Source organism: Alexandromys fortis, unplaced genomic scaffold, assembly GCF_014885135.2.
Source record: "Alexandromys fortis isolate MF-2015 unplaced genomic scaffold, M_Fortis_MF-2015_v1.1 scaffold_2_1_26212458, whole genome shotgun sequence".
NCBI classification, from domain to species: domain Eukaryota; kingdom Metazoa; phylum Chordata; class Mammalia; order Rodentia; family Cricetidae; genus Alexandromys; species Alexandromys fortis.
In genome coordinates, this window is record NW_026067930.1 from 22,895,660 (window position 1) to 22,901,686 (window position 6,027).

Below are 6,027 nucleotides of genomic sequence, written 5' to 3' on the forward strand. Positions count from 1 at the left end.
TGCTGGCTAAGTGGTCACAAATTATTCCAGTTTGCACTAATCTTGGAAAGGTTCTTTGTCATATTGGAAGGATAACTTTTCTCTGCACTGAAATTTGGGTTGGCAAGCATTGTCTTTGAGAGTTTGGAAGGTCCCATTCTATGCCATCCTGGAACTGATATTTCTGTTGAGCATTCTCCTGCTGCTGCCATGAATTTGCCTTAATCTGTGACTTGGTGCCTCTCTTGAAGCTTCGTTCTTTTATTCTCTGTGTAATTAGTATTTTAATATATTAATTGGGGGTTGGAGAGATGGCTCAGAGGGTAAGAACACTGGCTGCTCTTCCAGAGGTCCTGAGTTCAATTCCCAGCAACCACATGATGGCTCACAACCTCCTTGCCAGCAGTCCATTGTATGCTTAATAAATAAATCTTTAAAAAATATATATTAATTGGGAACTTGCTCTTTCTTGTCTGTCTAACATTATAAATGTCTTTTGTATCTCAATGGCTAACTCTTTTCTTAGACTTGTTTTTCTCTGCTATGTTTTTGTTTCATTCACATCGTAGTTCTTTTATACTTGTGAGTCATAACTCTAGTCTTTTGGTGTTTGTAGCATCTCATATGCTCTGCTTTTACTTTATTATTATATCTTTCTCAATATCTGAATGTTCTAATTTTTCAAATCCTGACATCCTGCCTACTGTTTGATCTAATCTGTTAGTGTTAGCTTTTCACTGAGTATTTTGTCTGATTTTTTTGAGCTTTTCAGTTACAAAATTTCAACACAACTTTTTCAGTATTTTTTCTCCTCATTAAATTGTTCTTTCATTTCCTATTCCATTCAGCTGTTTATTTCTTTTCTGTGAATTATTTCTTAAAAGTACGCCCTCTTTGACTTCCTTAATTGTTCTTACACTACTTTACAATCATTTTTTTTCTAGGATTTCAACTAATTCACTCTTACTGGATTAATTGCCGAAGAACTGATCATTTTTGGAGTAGTCACGTTTCTTTGGTTTTTATATGTTTCTTATGCTTCTGAATTGAGAATTGTGCATCTGGGCTTAGGTCACTGTTTGGACTTTTTAAATGTCATTTTACTTTTCCGTTTGAAGCACTTATAATATTCAAGTGAGACTAGGTTGTAACAGGGATGAGGTGTAATTCCTCCCCGCGAGTCCGGGTATGTTGTTCAGTAACTCACAACTTAGCCCACGTGCTCAAAGCACCAGCTGCAGTCTCCAGCCCCACTGTGGGAACGGAGCACAAACTAGAGCAGCAACTACAACTGAGGAGTGGGCCCTTGATAGTCAATTAGAGATAATCGTTCCGTCAACTCCAATAACTTCGGGGGAATAAAGAGAGGAAAGCCATTGGCATGAAGTATGATATTAGTTGCTAAAGGCAGGGATGGGAGAAGAATAAACTCAGTGTAACTAGCGATTAGTAGCAGAGCAACAGAGAAATACCAGAGGGGGAAAGTAAGGAAAGAGGGTTGAGAAGTTGAAAGAAGTGAGATGTAAAGACTGGTAATGCCATTTTAAAGATGTGTAACTAAGAAGCAAGAGGAAGAAGGATGGTGGATGAACAAAATAAAACTGAGGTAGAAATGAGAAGTATATGCATTGTAGGAAGAGAAATAGGACGGGTGTAGAAACAGATAGACTTATCGTTAACATAACTGAGCATATAAAAATTAAAACAAAATATAACAAAGCCAGAGGGACAGAGAAGCAAAATTTAAAGAACTATAACGTTAGTCAATATGTATTCCTTAAAGAACAGGTGTTGGGTCATTCCTCCCTCAGAGAGGTCTTAGGGAGCAAACTGTGCTCTAAGAAGTGTGCTGGGTGTGTATTCGGAACAGATTTGTTCCCGGATACTGTAATTTAAATGTCCACCTTCCCGGGGGTTCTTCGCCATTGTGGTGGGTGGCCTGCAGGCCCATCCTGGTTTTCACACTCTCCTTTGGTGGGTTTTAAATTTGTGGCCACATTCATTCTTGGATCTTTGGTCTTAAATGCCTGTCTTTCCAGGGCTCTGATTTGTTAGTTACTGGTCAGCATTCGCAGATTTAGTTGGAATTTGACCCACAAGGTTTCAGTTCAGGACGTCCAGTGTGTGGTATTTACATGGTCATGTGCTTCTCTGGATTTGTGTTGTCTGTAGGTAGAAGTGAGGCTTGGGGCTTTTGTAGACTCACTTGTGCCAACTTCTTACCCTTCCTGGGAATATGCTAGTTGCCCCTTGCAGTTTGTGGGGCTGTTTTGAAAGACGTTTGTTTCAGTTGTCTTTGTTTCTAGGGATTCCCTTTGTTAGCCAAAAGTGAGGGAGGGGAATTCTCTCCCTTTGCTGCTTGCTGTTTCGGACAGTGCTCTGGGTTACAGTTCGCTGCTCCTCTTATGAACCTAGAGTTTAGTATTTCTGCATTTCATCTAATTTCACAGTCCGCTGATTAGGGCTCTTCTCTATCCACTGTCCACGTGTCTCACTTCCTTCCGAGACATGGAGCAGAGGTCAGTCTGGTTTATCCCCAATCTTCCATCTTCCCATTTTTTTCTTTCATTCTTATTTTTTTTTCAATTTAGAGGTGGTTTCACACTATTGTCCAGGATGGCCTCAAATGTATTGCAATGCTCCTATGTCAGCCTCACAAATGCTAGTATTATAGGCATGAAGCACCCTCCCCCCAGCCATAAACCCTGAGGCCAATACGCAGCTAGTTTTTTTTTTTTTTTTTTCCTTTCTGTCTTTTGACTCTGGTCATTGTTTCCTTTGGTGTAAAGAAGCTTTTTAGCGAATCCTATTTGATTTACTCATTTATTTTGTTTTATGCATGTGAGTGTTTTGCCTGCATGCATATATGTGCATCACATATGAACCTCATTCAGGGAAAGGATGAGGATGTTGGATCCCCTGGAAATGGAGTTACAGACCATTCTAAGCTGCCAGATGGGTGCTGGGAACAGCACCCAGGACCTCTGCAAGAACAAGTGCTCTTAACTGCTGAGCCATCTCTCCAGTCCCTGAAGAATCCTTTTAATTTCATGCTTTCCCATTTGCCAATATGGCAATTGTTTCCTGGGCTGCTGGAGCACTACTCAGAGAGCCATTAAACTGTTCAGATCCTGTACAGTCCCCTCTGTTTCCCTCGAGCAATTTCCAAGTGTCGGGTCTTGAATTAAGATCTTTGATACACAGGTTCTGTGCCCAGCATGCTAAGTTGAAGTCCCTGCTCTGTGTTTTTCAGGTCCATAACCTTGGACAAATATGCAGCGTCTTCGTGTATGCAGAATGCATGGAAGAGCAAGTAATTTAGTAAGTGTGAGGCGCTTAAAGCCATGCTATATACATGGGTTTCAGGTTGGGAATTATGAAGGCTTATTTTTGTTTCATTGCATTTTGTTTTTTAAGAAGGGGTGTTGCTGAGTAGTGCAAGCTGGCCTCAAACTGGTCATCCTTTTCACTCAACCTCCAGAATACAGGGATTGCAGGCATGCATCACCACACACTACTAGATTTTTAGTAGGCTTATTATTAGAAATGCTTGCTAAATTCAGTCAGTTTTCCTATTGTAACTTTATGGGTTATTCTACTTTTGAGTAATTTATTTTGTTGACAAATTTTGAAACAATTGAAATTTGGTATACGCCTCAAGTAAAATATATGTTAAAATGTGAACCATTTTGAGCTAGTTTTGTACATGGTAAGAGGGAGGAATCTAGTTTCATTTTGACAAATGGCTATCGAGCTTTCCCAGAACCCTTGTTTGAAGAGGCTGTCTTTCCTCCGACATGTTTTTGACACCCTTGTCAGGATTCATATGGCTATAGCTGTAGGACTTTATTTCTGGGTCTTTAGTTCTGTTGGTCTCTACTTCTGTGCCAGTACCATGCTGACCTTAGTAATACAGCTCTGTATACAATCTGAATCAGGAACTGAAATGCTTCTGCTATTGATTTTTTACTGGGAATTGTTTGGGCAATTTGGGGTCTTTGAGAATCCATATGAATTTTTAAACTTTTCTTTCTATATCTATAAAGAGTATTACTGGAACTTTGATGATAGTTAAGTTGAATATATAGCTGTATTTTGGTGATGTTTTTATTTTTGCAGTATGAATTCCCCCAACCCATGAGTATAGGAAGCCTTTCCATTGTTTAGTGTCTTTGTCAGTTTCTCTCTTCTGTGGTTTTGAAGTTTCATTGTGGAAGTGCACTGCTTCCTTGGTTAAGTTGATTTCTCGATATTTAATTAATTTTGAGAATATTGTAAACAACGTTATCTTCTTGATTTCTTTCTCAACATGTTTGTTATTGGTGCATTGAAAAAGTTCTTGAGGGGCCAGAGAAAGGACTCTGTGGTTGGGAGCACTGGGTGCTCCTCTAGAGGACGGGATGGAATTCCCAGCACCCACATGGTGGCTCACAACTGCCTGTAACTCCAGTTACAAAAGATCCATGGCACCAGCCGTACATGTGACTCTCTCTCTCTCTCTCTCTCTCTCTCTATATATATATATATATATATATATATATATATGTAAAATCAGGCAGGCAAAATACTCATACACATAAAATAAATTTAAAAAAATTCCAAAAGCTCTTGAATTCATATGCTAATTTAGCGTCCTACAACTTTGCTGAAGCTCTTCATTCCTTGTAAGGGATTTAGGATGGAATCTTTAGGGTCTTATATAAATATCCTATATTTAAATTTGTCTACAGATCAGGACTACTTTTCCTGTTGCTTAAATGTTTGTATCCATTTAATTTCTATTCCTCCGTCTAGGAATTAAAACAGTATATATTTTTAAAATCACTTCTCTTAGTTTTTGAAATTATAATATAATTAATCATAACGTCCCCCTTACCTTTACGCCCTCCAAACCTTCCTCCTGTTGTCTTTCAAATTCATTGTCTTTTCCCATTAACTACTGTTAATCAATTCAGTATGTATAATGTTACTTGTATGTATGTTTTCAGGGATGACCATTTGGTATTGGATAACTAATTAATGTGCTCTTCTCTGCCCCTCTCTGTATTTTTTAGTTGCCTGCAGTCCTTTTTGTAGGGTTGGAGCAGGTCTATTGCTGTTGTCCTTGTTCAGCTCATGGTTAGACAGTAAGTAATTTTGGTGAGACATCATGGGTCTGACATTCCTAGGAGACACAATCCCACAACAAATTCCTTGGTTTTCTGGCTACAATCTCCTTCTCTTCTTTCTTCTTCAATGATTTCTGAGCCTTAGGTGAAAGATTATGTTGTAGATCCATTTAGACTGGGTTTTCCCACTCTGCATTTTGATTGGTTGTGGTTTTCTGACGGTCTCTCTGTGCTGCAAAGAGAAAGCTTTCTTGATGAAGGGTGAGGGCTACACTTACCTGTGGACGTAAGAACAAGTGTTTAGAATGTAGTTAGGAATCATGCTTGTTTAGTAAAGTACTGATTCATGACATCATTAGTCCTGGATAGTTGACTAGGTTTCCACTAGGAGGCGTAATTTCCCTTTCATTCAGCAGGGCTTAAGGCCAATTAGAGAGCTTTTGGTTATCACCAAGGTAACCTTAGGGTGATCATGCCGGGCTGGTCATTGTGTTTCACAGGTGTCATGGCTGGGTAGGACTGTTGGTTGCTTCCCTCATTTGGAAGCTCACATGGTATGTATCTTCTTGGAGGGAATGAACACTATCATCTCAGGTAGAAAAATTTCATTCAAGCCATATATACATACCGACTCACGTATATTACTAGTATTTGTAGGTAGGTAGGTAAATAGCTAACAGTGTGATTCATAATGACTTTTCAGATATCTTTACTGTTCTTTGGCCCTCCTCTCTTCTGTATTTATCTTCCCTCTACCTAATGAGAGCCTCGCATGATCTCATCTGATCTCTTGTGTCCTGATATTCCCTTCTCTGTAACTTTCGATCCCTGACTCTAGCAATGGCCTGTTTTAACTTTTCTTGTTTCTAGAGCTACTTCAGGATATGGACTCAAATTGAAACTTTTGGAGCTAGGAGCCTCTGACAGGAAAGAACATGTA